General features: G+C 45.3%; 1 non-coding gene across 1 annotated transcript; it reads left to right on the top strand.

Annotated features, from left to right (window-relative positions):
* The first annotated feature begins 6241 nt into the window (after nucleotides 1-6241).
* trnaf-gaa (transfer RNA phenylalanine (anticodon GAA)) lies at nucleotides 6242-6314 on the top strand. Its single transcript has one exon. It is a non-coding gene; the product is annotated as a tRNA-Phe (tRNA).
* Nucleotides 6315-16863: the final 10549 nt, after the last annotated feature.

The following is a 16863-nucleotide window of genomic DNA, read 5'->3' as shown; positions in this document are numbered from 1 at the left end:
CCTTCTCAGATCAAACAAGAAGCTCGGTGAACACAGCGACTGTGTTTCTGTGGCACTAAGACAGAAGGTAGAAGAAGGTGGAAGAAGGTAAAGCACCCACTGAAGCAGCAGTGGAGAGATGAATATGGATTTTAAGGAGGAATAGAGGAGGGAAACATTTCCAGAAAATTGTTGGTATTTTGAAAAAATCTGTTCCGTGACTCTGGGGCTGAGTCAGATAATTGAAAATGTTTTGTTAAATGTCACAAACGAAAGAAGCAAAATTGGACAACAGATCACTTTGTCCTCGGTTATTTGAAAGAAGACCAAACCTTTGTGGCTGTAGAAGGTCTCTGACCAAAAAGAAGAATTCTCCATCGTGCTCTGTTGAATAAATTATTCAGTGACATGCCGTGGTTGAAGAAGAAGTCAGTTCACCTCCCATGAATACAATGGAAAGTTATGCTGAGCGTTTTGCAGCAGAGCCGGTCTCACCACCTCCTGTGGTCTGAGGCTGGAGCAGATCCTGGTAGAGCGCTCTGCAGGAGGGCGTCTGAGCCGGACGCCACGGGGAGTCCTGAGTCTTCTGATGGGAGATGGAGCTGAGGTGGTGGTGGTGGGTGCTGAGAGAGGAGCAGCACAGAGGGGAGGTGAGGGAGAAGGAGTTAGTTTACAGATGAGACGAAGGAGGAGGAGGAAGAATCAGAAAATCCCCCAGTGAACCAGGGTTCAAGCCCAGAACCCAGAACCCCCAGAACAGTGTGTCCAAATCCTAAAGCATGAACTTTTCTAAAAACCTTTGACCATAAAACCCTGTGCTGATAATCAAGCATTTAGTGTCCACAGCAGTTTATATGAAGCAGCTCTGTGAGCTTTGAGCTAAATGCTATGCTAACACGCTCAGGTATAACGTTGACCATGTTCACAGGGTAAAAAACCCTGATATGAACTCTGACGGTTTCTATCAGCGGCTCAGCAGCAGAAATGAGCACAAAGATGAACAGAATAAGACAGTGAGGTCAGCGAACTGTCTGCGAACTCCAGCTGTACACAACATAATGGACTAGCAGCCTGTTCCTGCTCAGTGCAGCACTCAAACATCTTAGCACAGAGCAGCGAACTAGCTGCTGGAGGAGGTGTTCGCTGCTCCTAACATCTTCAGACAGGCCAGGCTTTACCGAGGGGGGTGGTGTTTCAATATTCATGACGGTACATGACAGAAGCGTCGATGAGAGGAGAAGTAGGAGTAAACCAACGCCACAGAGGGAGACGGGAGAGCCAGGAGAGGGAGGCGGAGAGGGAGGGAGACGTGATATTGAGGCTGACAGAGACACAGGAAGTGTGTGAAGGTAGAAGGACTCTACTGTCTCTGATGCTGCTAAACTATAAACACACAGTCCTCAGTCTGAAAACTGTTACTCATCAGATCAAACCATTTCAGCTTCATTCCTGACATCAGTTTGTTGTCACGAGCGGCTCTAAATACTACAATACCCATGAGCCTCAGCTGCGCTCGCCAGTCAGAGTTAGCTCTAAATGTCTCACTGTGCCAAAACACAGTGACATAGTTAAAGCTAAATTCATCTGAAACTGACCCAGAATCCAAGAGCACTGATTTAACATCAGTGTGATTCTGTGCAGCTGCAGATGTTCAATGTCAACATTTACAACTCTCACTTTCTACAGTCTCTGCACAGCTCCAGCTACAGTTATGGTATGTCTGTTAGCATTTGGAAAAGATCGTAGCTGAGTTCTCTCAGTTCTTCTTTCATTCTTTACACATCTACCTCTGTCACTTCTGATGTGTCCAAACGAGAACAATGAATGCTTCCCATGAGCGACAGACTGAAATCCTGCACCTTTATCTTTGTATTTAAACCCCCATCACAGCTCACTGCATGTGAGACACGTTATGTTCTGCATTAGCACTGAACATTAGCATTGGATGCAGGACAGCCTCTGAGTTTTAAGCTTCATGACTGGATGTGTTTTAGCTTTTAACTGGTGCTTAGGAGCCACATTCGTCTTCTGTCCTGACGCTGTAATGTACACAGGCTTGACTTTTCAGGCAGATATTTTCAAACGGAGCTGCTCATCTTTTGTTGTGTTGCTTCAACCAGGAGAGTTCCAAGCACTGGAAATGCTCCAAATGTCAGTCACCTAAAATTGCCTATGCACAAAATGAATGGGATGTTTACCTCAGAACCCTGAGAGCTCAAAAATAACTTCTCTCCTGCAACTCGGCAGACTGAAAGACAAAAGGCAGGTTGTAGAGTACAGTATGAAAAGACGCTGGCGTCAACACAGGGGACAGACGCTGGACACGTGATATTAAACTGACAGATGCACAGTCATACCCATGCAGTGTGTGTGTGGTGTGGTGGGAAAGGTAAATCTCCCAGTATGAATGCAGGGAAGGCGTCAGGCGAGCCGGGGCCTCATCCCTGTGACTGTATCTAATGAAAAGTGACAACTCCCTTCTCCCGGAGAGCCTTCCTGTTTTGCTAGGCTTCAAATCCTATTTGCTTGCCCCCCCACCACCACCACTGCCACCACCTCCCACACCACTCTCTGTCTCTCTTCTTCTCATCTTCCTCTCACATTTCTAATGAGTGCTCCCCACTTTCTGGAAAATGTGTCGCCAATATAGCCTTATTATATTTTAAATATTGTAATTGTCCCCCAGGGAAAGGGGGAGGGAGAGAAGATGGGTTTGAATGTGTAATAATGTGAAAAATTGTAGGCAGTGACTAGTCACTGAACGGCAGATGTTTAGGGAGAGAAAGCAGGAGAGGCAGAGAGACACTCTGACAGTGTAATTTGAAAGATAGCAAGTAAATTGATTATTGAATGGCAGGTATTCAGAGCGTGTCAGATTATCTGATGAGCATGTGATAGGAAAACTTCACACTGAACTCAATCAATCTACAACAGAGATAAACTGCCGCTCTGACACGACGACTCTCCATCTGCGCTGGGTGTTTATAAGTCGATGAAGTGAAATAGCTTTCATGTGAGACGGGTCGGGGGATCCTGCACCATGTGAACCCAGTAGTCTGTTTTATACATGGTTGCCTGTGCAGCACCAGCGTGTATTTCTAAGTTTATATAAAGCTTTATTTCACATGTTTATATGATGGGGTTTTTTTTTGTGTGTGTGTGTGTGTGTGTGTGTGTGTTTTCTGCTCCTGGGCCTATTAAGGCAGCCAGTTGAATTGGCAGTGCAGCAGACAGTATGTGGGTTAGGGTGCCGTCCTCCTTGTTAATATTTCATCTCAGAGCTGGCAGAAAGAAATGGGGCAGAGGAACACACAAGGCCTAATGTGACGGAGACGCTCTGCGAGATGGGGGATGTGTGTTTGTGTGTGGCTGTATTGTTTATTTTTCATTGATTTCCAACTGCGTCGTTCCATTTTTCTTTTGTTTTGAACGCATCTCTGCACGTATACAACAGGCTGCCTTTATGTGGGTTTCCAATACACAGGTGTGCTTTGTATCGCGCTCTCGTGCCGCAGCTTTGATCACGTTTGTTGTTGTGTGTGTGAAAGTAGAGCTTTCTGTGCAGCGATCAGAATAAATTCAGTTCGACGACACCTTTCTGAGATGCATGACCGCACTTCACATGTTCCAGCACTGTACATGAGAAATGCATGGCCTGACGTGCTATAGGGACGTTCTTAATCCCACTGCATTAGCAGCATGTCTGAGGAGTCAGATGGGAGGAAAGCTGGTTTAAGTTTCAGCCTGTAACTGGGTTATAAGATCCACCTCCTGCCTTTCCATAGGAAGGAGATGCTGTGTTAGCTACGTTGAAGCTGTTAGCCTGTGAACCTGAGCGACAAGAGGCAGAGGTCATGTGACCAAAACCAGGTGGAAAATAAACAGAAGAAGAAGTCACAGTGAGTTAACATGTTTTTCTCCTATGAATCCAAAAACATCTCTGCTGTGCATCTCGTGTGACGCTGTGGTTCTCAGTCATACACTGATCTTTACACTGAGACGTCACCTCCTTCAAAATGCTGGGACATCAGTGTGTTGAAATAATTACAGACAGCTGAAGATACTAATCACACAATGAACCAACAGCAGAGGAGAGTTTTCTTTATCTGGTGAGAATGGCATTTAGGTTGCCAGCAACACGTTTCCATGGTGATGACACAAGCAACTTCCTGCTGCCCGGGAATGTCAGCAGAAATTTACCATTTACTCTGAATTAATCTGATGAAGCACGGAGGGGGGAGGAGGGGGGAGGAGGGGGGGGGGGGGGGGGGTTGTTTTCTTCACACCCTGAGTGAGTAATAAAACTGAGAAAATCTGGGCCAGGAGTCGTTCTTACAGCAGATATCCACAGTACAGCTGCACACACAGGTGCTCTCATACACTATGAATTATAAAGGCCTGTAGGTGGAAGCCATTTTGTTCTATTCATTTATTTTTTACTCCAAACAAACAGGACTCACACTCAGCTACAGGGTTTTTCTTAAGCAGCACAAAGCAAACTCTGGGTTCAGCTGATCTGAATGATTCCACAGTCTGTCTGCAGGGCGTCATGCATGAAGCTGTTATTATCAGTAATCAGAGATTCAGCACAGTCAATGTTAAAATTATGGTTGTGATGAAAACAGCTTTGCCTTTAACTAGCAGGAGATGTGTAGCTCTAACAGCCAGTGCCACAGTGTCCTGACGATATTACAGTGACCCCGAGAATTACCATGTACGAGAGGAGTGCTTTAAAGTGAAATAAGAGAAATGAAAGCCGAGGGGAGAGGGAGAAAGGATTTTGTTAAGTTCAAGATAAGAGCATATTATAGCCAGTAGAGGAGGAAGATACGGGAGAGGGGATATGATTCAGTGGGGACAAGGGGATGCGAGGCACTTGTGGAAGAGATGAGTTTTCACCCTGTGGTGGGAGATAACTCTGATGTTCTGACTGGAGGAGGCCTGGAGGTATCGCAGCGAGCCCTCTCGGCTGCTGCAGCCCTTTCAGAGCTCACTCATGCATTCAGAAAGACTACAGTCAAAAACTATTTTCCTCCTCCAGATACGAGGTCATTACCTGAGAGCAGAGACATTAAACTCTGCTCGTATGACGTTTCCATCACAGCCAGCCGATTGACAGTCTGTGACAATTTCACTTTTATGTCTGGTTTCCCTGGTTACGCGGGTCTTCAGCGGCCCTGTCGGGCTGAGCTGAGCCGCAGAGCGCGGCCTCGTCAGCTATCAGAAGCTATATTAGCACGTCACGAGAACAAAGAAGGATCTTAACAGTGATTTGTCTTATTTGATGTAGCAAACCATGACTGGAAACACACACACACATTATTTCTGGCTGATGGAGACTGGTAGCAAGAGAACTAATGAGGGAATAACTGATGACACAATCTGCTAGACTGAGTACAAAGAGAATCTTCTGTGCGCTTAGCGCAGTCTTACAGAAATGATAAAATGATATTATTGCAACTAACTGCCATGAGCAGAGGCCAGAGACCTAAAGAAGAACCTGGACCTTATTTCCCTGTGTTTTTGGGTGTGAATGATTGATAGGGACAAAGATCAGCATTGATCAAGCCACCACCAACAGCTGCTGTAAAGTAATTTAATGGGCAGCTGTCCACGTCAGAGTCCGTCCACTAGAGTTCTTGTTTTTGTTATTCTCAGTGTCTGACAACATCATGGATAGGATTCAGAGGAGACAGAGCTTTTTATTAAAGAGTCAGATCCTTTTAGTTTAACCAGAAACATGACTATATATCAGTACCAGACTCCATTGACAAAAACAGGGATTTAACCAGGAGCTGCTGGAATACCACTGCCTCCATCTGTTAGCGTGTCTGTGTTACTGTGAGACTCTCAGTGGTGAACAAAGTAATCAGATACTAGTAAAAGTACCACACAGTAACACAGACACACTAACAGATGGAGGCAGTGGTATTCCAGCAGCTCCTGGTTAAATCCCTGTTTTTGTCAATGGAGTCTGGTACTGATATATAGTCATGTTTCTGGTTAAACTAAAGGATCTGACTCTTTTGGAATAACTTTTGTGTCGTTATGAACAACTGTACTGACAGACATTTTTACATTTCTTGGAAACAAACTATTAGGTTTCCTATAAAATGACATGAATCTTCAAATGAGATAAACTTTATGATCATCAATACAAATTAACAGGTAAAATGGAGTTCATTTCATTATCAATCCATAGACAGTTACAATGATTCATACTTACTCTCTATTTAAAACATTAGAGCCCATAACTGAACGTGCCGAAATAGCTCAGTTGGGAGAGCGTTAGACTGAAAATCTAAAGGTCCCTGGTTCGATCCCGGGTTTCGGCAGTGAGTGTGAATCCTTTGTAAAGTTCCCCATCGTGGGACTAATAAAGGATTATTTTCTCTGCTCATGTAATGAGTATTTGATGTTAACTTTTGTTTGTGTGACTGTGTGATACAGCACAAGGTGTTTGCTGAACGCACATTATTTAATTTATCAAAACTTTACGTCAAGTCGAGCACATTGGAGAACACATGAGTCTGCGTTAGCCCTGTGATCGACTGGAGACCTGTGCCCGTCCACCACCGTGTCCTGTTTCAGACATCCACTGTAAACTGTCTCTTTTCTGCAGCTTCTGCAGAGAGCTGCGAATGCTGTGTAAGAAATTCCCCGTGAAGTGCCTCAGATCACAGGGAGAACATCTGGGACTCCTGCTTTTAGCGTGAGGAGCATTTAACATACATGAGGAGACTGGTTGGAGTGTGGATCTCTGCAGCTGTCTGCACGTATGATAACACACTGAGATGATAGTTCCTCCTGACATTATCAGCACAGCTCGGTTTACGTTACGATGGTGTGAGCGTGTCTTCGTTCCTCTGTGGGCATGTCAGTGCGTCACTGTGTCTTTATGTATATACCTCTGTGGTCTGCACGGCACCATCTCCACTGAGCTTTAAATATCATACCAATTCAAATGAAAAACCAAAGCACAGCACTTCTAAACATCTGATCCTCCTATCACTTGTTCTGCTCTCCAGCCTGAGAGCAGCAGAACTGTAACCCAGATGAGTCAGCCGGTTACTCCAATAAATAATCCTGATATTCCTCCTGAAGGTAAACCGAGGGCTCCCGGCCACCGTGACAGCTGTCCTTGTCCTTGCTCGTCAGCTGCTGTGTTTATCAGCGCCGTGCTGCTGATATTTTAGTTATTGTCCTTGCACTGATGCCAACGACGCAGATACCTGCTCGCTGCTAAATAAACCGAGCGCGCCTCTGAAAATGTCTGTTTCTGTTTAGGTTATTTACATGTCACTCCTCCTCCTAATTAAGTCACTCTATTTCTGTGCCACCAGATTTTATGTCTTTGCTCAGATCTGTAAAAAATCCCAGGGTGTGCTGAGGCACGAATTAGGACCCACTGGGATATACATAGCACGCCACCCTGTCAGGGAGTTATCTTGTAAAACAGATAAGTATCTAGACAGTGGTCTTTGGAAACAAACAGGGGTCCTGTGGTCTAATTAGCAAATTAAAGAGCCAGAGAGCGAGCAGGGTTTGACAGATAAGACAATAGCTATAAATGTCACTGGTTAATGCCCCCACCCTGTTCCCCAGCTGCACACACACACACACACTCACTCACAGAGACAACACACAGGCGGCCACAGAGACAAAGACTTGTACATGGAGGAATTCCAGTGTGTACACAGATGCACCGACACTTTTCTTTTTTTAACACCTGTTGCATGATCAATAACCATTTGTAAATGCAATAGGCTCCCAGATCCCTAACCTAATTACAGCCCATATAGAGAGTACTGCAGGGCTGCTGTGTGTGTTTGTGTATAAACACACACAGCAGCCCTGTCTCCTCCATCTCCTCCATACTGATGAGCAGACATGTTGACTTGTGTTTGTGCACAGATGTATGATCTCAGGGATGTGGGTATGGATTCCCTCGGTCTCTATCCATCCCTCCGTCCTCAGGCCACACAGACCAGGTCACTAAAGGTATTCGATGAATTACACAGGAACATGCAAAGTCACGCCATTGATCCATTGTTCTGAGCGAGGAGGGGTCCTATCTAAAATCTCCCCCTCAGGCAACACTGGCTGAAGGAATGTGACAACAGAAGACATCTGCTTTGGTACTTTAGGGCGCACATTGATCACCCAGACAGAGAGGGACAGTTCTTTGGGAAAATAATGGTGACACAGGCGATATAATTGATCTTAACTTGTGCCCTGTCATTAAGTGCTCAAGTTAATTAGGTGAGATACTTGACAGGGCGTGGTGTCATGGAGAGGAGTGGTGTCTCACACCACATACCTCCAGGTTTTCCTTTTTCTCTCTCGATTTTATCTCAAATTTGAAACCGATTCTCTGTTTTAACAAATCACTTTAACAAACTGCTCGTAGTTTCCTGACAGCTTGGCAGCAGAATTCATTTACCAATTGTGAAAATACACTCTCTGAAAATGGAAAGTGGGAGTGAGCCAAGCCAGCAGACTTTACATTTTAATGTTTGAAATTCAGTCAACAAGAAAATCCCTACATACATCTGCTCTCCATAACAAAGGCCTACAAGCATCGGCCGAATAAAGCACAGAGGCTCGATGAGGAAGCTGAACGTATGCAACTTAATGCAATCTGTTTATTGTCTTTTAGCAGAAGCATTTAAAGTTAATTAGGTGAAACCCCCTGAGAGGGTGTGGTGTTAAAGTTTTAAACAGAGGAAACTTTTATCACTAACTGCACAAAACCAGTAACAGTATAAAGTGACTGGAATGAGCCCGAGACTTCTGAGTGAAATGATGCCTGAAAGGATTTTTTACTTACTCATTGGGTCTTTTTGTTTTCATGTATCAGGGGTCATCACATCACTAACCTGCAGGTGAATGTATGTGTTGTGTTTTCACTGCGATGGAAACACTCAGAAACAAATGAGGCTAAAAAGCAGCGACCGATGGCTCGGAAAAGCTCCCGCCGCCTCGGTGTTCTCTCACAGCCTGGAGCACAGAGTTCATGTAGAAACTAATAACTGGCGACCCAATTACAATGAAGACAGACAATAATAAAGTCTGGTCTGAAACACTTTGCTGCAGGCATAAAACACTGGTGGTATTTTTAGATAAGAATATCCAAAGACAGAAGAGAAAATCCCTGAAGCAAGGAAATGGAAGCTTCATAAAACCAGGGTTCCTCTGTTCATTCATGTGATTTATTCCTCTGGATCCTATTCACCGACCTCCTCTGCTCATTCATGGTGTCATTTTGGTCAAACTCCTCATGAAGACAGACTCCGACTCAACGTGCACCTGAACTTCGGACCGGCTCAGGTTAACAGGTAAACAGGAGCACACTGTGACATAAAGTTAGAGTCCTGTGAACTCAAGTCGTTCAATTTCAGCCTCGTCTTCTCACTGCAGCCGGTAATGTGTGAAATTGCCTAATTCAGCTTTACAGCAGAATGTCTCTTTTTATGGATCCTCTCTTTACGCAGCAGTTTCCAGGGGACATTTAAACAAGAGGCTGTCCGGTGTACGTAACTCTGAGCGCCGTGAGGTGCAGTCTTACTCGGGCCGTGTAACAAAGGAGCGGGAGACTTATTTCACCGCCTGTGGACACCGTCTGCACACGAGCATGCAGATTAGGCGGCGTACACCTTCGTCTTCGCTCCATCTCTGGCAGAAAGGGAGAATAATCGGCTAAGTTGTTGAGACTGTGGGCTGCTGCACAGCAGAAGGGGAATAACAAGTCGCTCCCAGAATTAATGCAAATGATATTTACATGTAATGCATTTGTACCAGGATTCAAGAAAAGTATTTTAATAACTAAAACCATTCAGTTTAATGCACCACAGAAGGCAACGAACAAAAGGATTATTAGACAATGAGTGTCGGGAGTTTCCAGGGAGAAGGTGTGAGCTCAGTGACCCACACTTCCTCCAGGAGCAGTAAACAGTGGCTGAACTGGCCGTCATGATACAACCTGCCCTGCTGGCACAGGATAAAAAGCTGCTGTGAGTCAGAGCTGTGTTTGTGTTTGTGCTGGATTTCTGTGTAATTTTCACTGAGATGAGCAAACATGGGACGATTATTGTTGAGAAGAAATGTGCAATTTAAAGGCCTGTGTCTGTGGGAGCAGCAGGAGCCATCAGTGCTACGTTAGCAGCTTTACAACCACCACTTGTCGTAGTCTGTCTGTCTGTCTGTCCAGCTCCACGTTACCTTGCTCTCTAACAAACAGCAGAAGTGTGAGAGATGAGATTTTAATGATTTGACGATGAGGATAATAGAATCTCCAGCGAGGACACACGTCTGTGCAGGTGTTAAATTCTACTGAGTATAGATACAGAGCTTCTGTTGTGAGTGTGAAGTGTTTGGAGGAGCCTGCACAGATGCTGCACACACACACACACACACACACACCAACTGGTAAAAACCCAGCTCATCTCTCAAAACAAGAGTCGATATTATTTTGCTTAAACAGAAGTAAGGACTGGTTTCAGGACAGAACGTCCTTTGCCCTCTGCACTCACAGCAGGGTTTAGAGACATCTCCTCCTCTTCCTCTCTTCTCTCCGTTTACAGAGCACATTCATTCATTCATCTATTCACTGCATCACCCACTCATGTGCTCCTCCTCTCTGATACACAAACAGATTTAAACTGAGCAAAGCTAACCCCAGAAACACATCAAGAAAACACAATAAGGTTAAGTGTATAATGTGAGGTTTAATAACACACATGGAGAATTTATGGCCCTGTTTTTGTCTGAAGTGGAGATGGTGGGTGCTGCTGCTGCTGCAGAAGTAAAAATCAATGCAGAGCGGATGAATACTGCTCAGCTGAATCATCCCACTAAAATAAACCTCACTACATCTGAAACACTGAGTTTTATCAGCCTGCAGGCCGTACAATCAAACTAATGACGTCATTTCCACAAGGTCAGTAGAACAGGTGAAACACCTCCTTCCCATGTCACATCCCTGAGCAAAGCTCGGAGCATCACCATCCACACAGCAGATCACCGCACAAAAACACCGGCACCGCTCAGCGACAGCTACACCTACGAGCTACACCTGAGGCGAGACCCCACAACCGAAGAAAGTCACTGACGTCAGCTCTCCAGAAACAGAAAGAGACGTCCAGTCGCCTTTAGTACTTCAAACAGAATATTTATCCTTCTGTTCACTGAGTTCTCACAGTAAATGAGGAACACCATCATTCATTATGTCATTAACAGAATAACAGAGTGGAATATCAGGGTGACGATGACCTCGGTCAAACCGCGGTCCTTCCCTCTCTGTGCCTCAGAGGTAGAGCTGACGTTACACTCACAGCTCCTGCTGATGACTGCAACTCCCATCATCCTCCTCTCCACTCACACACATGCTGGTCTAATTAGAGTTGTGAGGACATAATGCATTTGTTAGTCCTCAACCCTAACAACAAGAGGGTGAACCAGACAGTGCATCTCCCCCCCCCCCCCCCTCCCCCTCCTCCCCTCTCAGTCTGTTGTTGTATCTCTATTGTATCTCCTCTCGCTGTCACACTCACAATCTTCCCTGGAGGCTGGGTCGGGTGGATCAATGCTACTGGCCCCCGCATGTGTGTGTGTGTGTGTGTGTGTGTGTGTGTGTGTGTGTGTTTGTACACGTGCGCTGATCAATGGTGATTACCTGCAGCCCTCTGCTCTTTGTAATTGTGAAGTGAGGAGTGATTGGCACTGAGCCACGGGCCACTGCCGTCAGGAATGCATGCACACACACACACACACACACACACACACACAGTTGTTCTTTACAGGTGGGAGGTGATGGCTGCTTGGCTTCCATTGTTATTTTGGACCCGATGATGTCGGCTGAATCCTGAGTGAGGACGGAGCGGTTAGAAACAGACGACAGGTGATCATCTCTGACGCCGTCTCCTCTCCTCCTTCATTCCACCATGAACCAAATCAAGATGCTGAACACTGCGTCTCCTGCCTCCCAGTCTGTGTTTATCCCTCTCTCTCTCTCTCATTATGAACTAAGCCATGTTGTAGTTGCAGCTCTCCGTGTCGCCGCGGACCAAAGGCAGCGATCTGGAGGTCACTTACAGCCAATCCTCTTACACTTCCCCCCAATCCCTGTTTAGCAGCTTGACTGCTTAAGCCTGGGCCACTTTGCATGAGCGTTCCCTGGCAGCGAACAATGCCACCATCGCTGCTTCCTCCACAGCATTGTCTTATTTTGGTGGCAGCAGCAGCTAATTATAGTGTTTGGTTTCAGATCTCTCTGGTCTTACTCTTATTTTTAATTCAGGAGAAACACTGCGACAGCAGACGAGTGTTGGCCAGAAGTGTTGTTGTGTTCAGGCTTCGCTTCAGGAAGGAAACTGAAATATTATTATTAACAACAAAAATCCATCTTTGTTCCAGGTAAAATTCCAGGTTTCCAGCTCTATTTTTTTTAAAGAACAGGTTTTATTCTTGGGTGAATTTTACCCTGTGCAGAGATGGAAATGAAATGTTTTTACTCAGAGCTTCTTCTGGGTTCTAGCTGGAGGCTGATCTGGATCCACGCTGCTTTGAAAGCCTGGGTTTGGTTTGGAAACAATCTTGTGGGCTAAACACACACACTGGATCTGGAACATGACCTGGCTCACAGAACTGATGCGTCGAGCAGAATGAGCTCAGTATGAGAAACTCGGGCATCAAGGAAGCGACCATTTCCAGTGAATGGTTTCACAGTGTTGAGCAGCAATCCCTCTCCACTGACTCAGCACTGTACGGTGGCCCTTAAGGATGAAGCACAAACGTGAAGGGAAACACTCAAATCTACAACTGCCATTAACAGCCATGTTACAGAAACCTTTAGGTTTAGGTTTCAGGTTACTCACCAAACCTAACTCTTTGTTAAGTTGAGATCATTTTTCAGGTCAGAGAGACAGTAACAGGAGACCAAGAACCCAACAGTCTAACAGAAGCCCTCTGCAGAGACGGGAGAACCTGCTGCAAGGACGAGCATCTCAGCATCAAGCCTTTATGGTCGGTGACTAAACAGACGGCACTTTGAGTTAAAGTCATGTGACAGCTCACTTGGAGTTTGTCAAACAGCATTTAAAATACTGAGCGGAGGTTACTGGTCAGCTGGAGGACAAACAGCCGATGAAAGAGCCAATGAAGGTGAAGCATGAATCAGCTGATGTCAACAAGGTAATGAGAGTGCAGCTTCATCTCCCTGAACTAACACTGAGCTGAGTTTCTGTCAGACTGAGTGAAGCACAGAGCATTTTTGCGACTGTCCTGTAACACTGTAAGAATGTGACATTATTATCCTGCTCATTTACACAGAATCTCACTGCATCCTCTGATGCTGGATATCAACGGCGAGGAACAGTGTCCTTAATGAGAGCAGGAGTCTGTGGTTTGGCAGGAGAAAAGGGCATCCGGCCAATTTTAAGTCCCTTTGAGATGAGGTCTGACTTATTGTTCCGTTCATTCTGACCTGCAGCCCAAAGGACTGATCCTCTGGGGCAGGAGGAGCACAGTGTGATGTCTCAGAGTTTAATCTCCCTCTGTCCCCACGTACAGAGTGTGAGAGAGTGAAGTATCATTTCTAAAGAGTTTCAAAGTAAAGAAAACAAAGGTGAAGCTAAGGGAGTCTCAGCGCTGAAGGGTGGAGCCTGAGGAGAGTGTGTTTACACACCAGCTCAATTAGACATTACACAGACTTTATACCAGGAAGCTGCAGGGGTGGAGTTAGTTTAATGTCCGGTCCATCTGATTCAGACACACACAGAGAGAGAGAGGAGAGAGAGACTACAGCAGACTTGGATAATCTGGATAACTACAATCCCTTTTAAGTCCTCTTGTTTACAGGAGAGAGGAGTCACAGCTCCCATAGGCAGCAGTGCTGGCAAGGTTACGCTCAGAATGTAATCTGGCACAGACGAGTGTTTATCTGCCTCAAACCGCAGTCAGAAACGTGATCTATGGGATTACTCTGTGCAAATGTGGTAATGAAATCAGTTCTGTTTCCTGCTCTCTCAGGTCATTTCTCCAAGATTCTCACAACCAGAGTTGACAACATGAAAATGTAACTGAGGGACAGGAAGCTGGAGTTCATCAGCTGATGTAGAAACAGAAAAAAGACAAAGGAAAAACCCTCAGGTCCCAGACCACGGTCCACTGACTCTGGATCTGAAATCACAGGATCAGCATCAGTGATTTTAGTCACGTCACAGATGAAGAAAAAGGAAATCAGCCCGTTACTGGAGGCTACTCAGCAACCAAACATGGCTCCTGTTTGACTGGCCATAAAGATGACATTCACCAGTTTAGCTCTGCTAACTAGCAGCTAACATATGCTAGCGTTGTTAGTTTGCAGAAACACTTCATCAGGAGTCAGCAGCTCTCTGACTGCAGCCGGTTCCACCGACAGCAGGCTAACAGCCAGCAGCTAGCTGCCGGCTCAACGTGGACCTGAGAGCCCCGGAGCAGGGAGGAGGCCCCCCAGGAGTACAGCTGTGTGTGGGTCTGAACTGAGATGAACTGAACTGAGCTGTGGTGCAGGAGTCTGGACTGACTGAAACCTCTGATTCCCTGCTCTCCAAAGAGCACATATAACATCATATACTGCCAGCCGGATTCAAACCCTCAACCTCTCAGTTACAAAACCTGCTTCTCAGCTGGGTGAAGAACAAAGGAATATTCCCTCCTCACACCACCACCTTTATAAATTACACTGGATTGATTCAGTATATCAATAACTAACATCATTTAATTAGAAGCTGTGTTTGTGAGCGACTAATAGCTGCATCACTGTGTGTCACCTCCCAGCTGTAACATAGATATATGTTGATATGGTGTGTGTGTGTGTGTGTGTGTGTGTGTGCTAGAGACACACACATTTCACAATAAATCAGACAGACAGACATTGAATCATCAATCAATGCTCATTAAATTCTGCATGTACGGGAGGCAGCCCGGCCTGTTTGTTGTCCACACACACACACACACACACACACACACACACAGGACATCAGTGTGTATTAGCTGTATGTGATGTAGGAGATTCATAGCATCATTCAGACTCAACATGTTTCAGTCAGTCTGAACGTCCACATCTTCTAGAGAAGGACCGTTAATGTTCAGCACCGTCTGACTGGATCCGTCTGTTTCCCTGAAGAGAGATGGTTTAACTGACGTGAACCTGATCCAGACTCTGATCTCAGTTTTTGGAACAGATTTATTTTGTGACTTCTGGTTAACAGATGCTGCTTATTTGCAAATCCCACTTTCTGGAGCGCCACCAAATCCAAATGGGATTGAGGCTGAGTCAAGAACCAAACCAGAGAGAGAATGGTGGAAATGTGTTTCCAAACTTCAGATGAACACCCGTCAGACTCGACTGTAAATCCATCAGATGTCTGCAGCTAATCGGTGCACGTGATGGTGACGAACACAGGACTGTTACACACTGTGCACACAGCATCAAACTGATAAAGAGCGAAGCTGATGAACGAAGGTGGAGGAGAGTCACATTCAACCGTGGACAAATGACACCAGACCACATGTCAACGTAAAAGACCTGTCTGTGTGAGATGAAAACACAAGAGGAAAAGAAAGAAAGAATATTCCCTTCTTCTTCTTCTTCTTCCCTGAGGACCAACAAAGGAAGACATGACGGAGGTGGAGACAGATGGAGACATTTCTCTGACAAGTTTAATGTCACTGGTTTGTTTCAGACTCGATGGGGCAAAGGATCTTAAAGGATTTCTGTTCTGTTGTCAAGTGATCTCTGACATCTCTCTGAGCGAGTGAAGAAAGAAAATCTGTGTGTAAAACTTTCTGACGTCTCTGTAAAAGCTCAGGCTCCTGTTTACCTGAAACGAGTGTGAAGTTTGTTTGTGAATGTCTGTGTACATGATGAACAGACAAGCTAGCTTAGCTTAGCTTAAAGACAGGAAACAGGGTGAAGCAGCCTGGCTCTGTTCAGAAGAAACAAAATCCACTTTGTCATAAAGAAAGAGCTGTGAGAGACGTCTCAGCCTTCACCGTTCATCCCAAAATGCTTTTAACAAACCAGCTCCAACAAGATCCAACGTTTGCACTGTAACACTGTAAAACTGCAAATATAAATTGTGCAGCATCATTTCTAAACTAAGTCTGACAGAAAGGTTTCAGGCTGATTATCTCAGGAGCATTTTGTCACATCACAGTATTTTTATTACAGTATTTTTTTCATTTTAGTGGTGATGTGTCATCGTGCTACTTTTGCCCTGAACTAACCAAGAAAAGTGGCTGCACAGACGGGGAAGACAACCCAGTGTTTTTCCTTTTCTTTTCTGACATTTAAGAAACCTGAGTTTTTGCAACAGGTGCTGCACAAAGTTTCCCCTCAGCCTGAGACACCAACTCCAAACCATGAAGTGTAGGAACGCTGCTGAGCTCCGAACACAACGAACAACATGCTCAAACACTCTGAGGTTTCATAAGATCAGCTGCAGGCGATACCACTAATGAGCAGACTCCACCCACTCCACCCACCACCAACCTGGAATGCTCATTTATAATCAAGCTTCCCTGAGGTGAACTGAACGACCTGAAGCCAACACAAACATGTAGAGGGACACTTCTGCAGCACAGGTGACGTTTCATCAACAGGTTCTTCTTCACAGCTTCACCTCATCTTTTCAGTTCCCCTCCGGTTCAATAAAATTCATCTTATTTTATTTCTAACTTCTGGAATAAAACTGTTCTGTCTCTAAATATGGACATCAATATTTCAACCGACTCTGACCCTGATGACACTTCAGCTGCAGGCAGCGCCACTAACGAGCAGACTCCACCCACTCCACCCACCATCCTACATTTAAATCTGAGCCTCCATCAGATGGGCTGCAC

The sequence above is a fragment of the Lates calcarifer genome, linkage group LG12 (genome assembly GCF_001640805.2).
Source record: "Lates calcarifer isolate ASB-BC8 linkage group LG12, TLL_Latcal_v3, whole genome shotgun sequence".
NCBI classification, from domain to species: Eukaryota; Metazoa; Chordata; class Actinopteri; family Centropomidae; genus Lates; species Lates calcarifer.
This window is presented reverse-complemented; position numbering and strand designations above follow the sequence as displayed.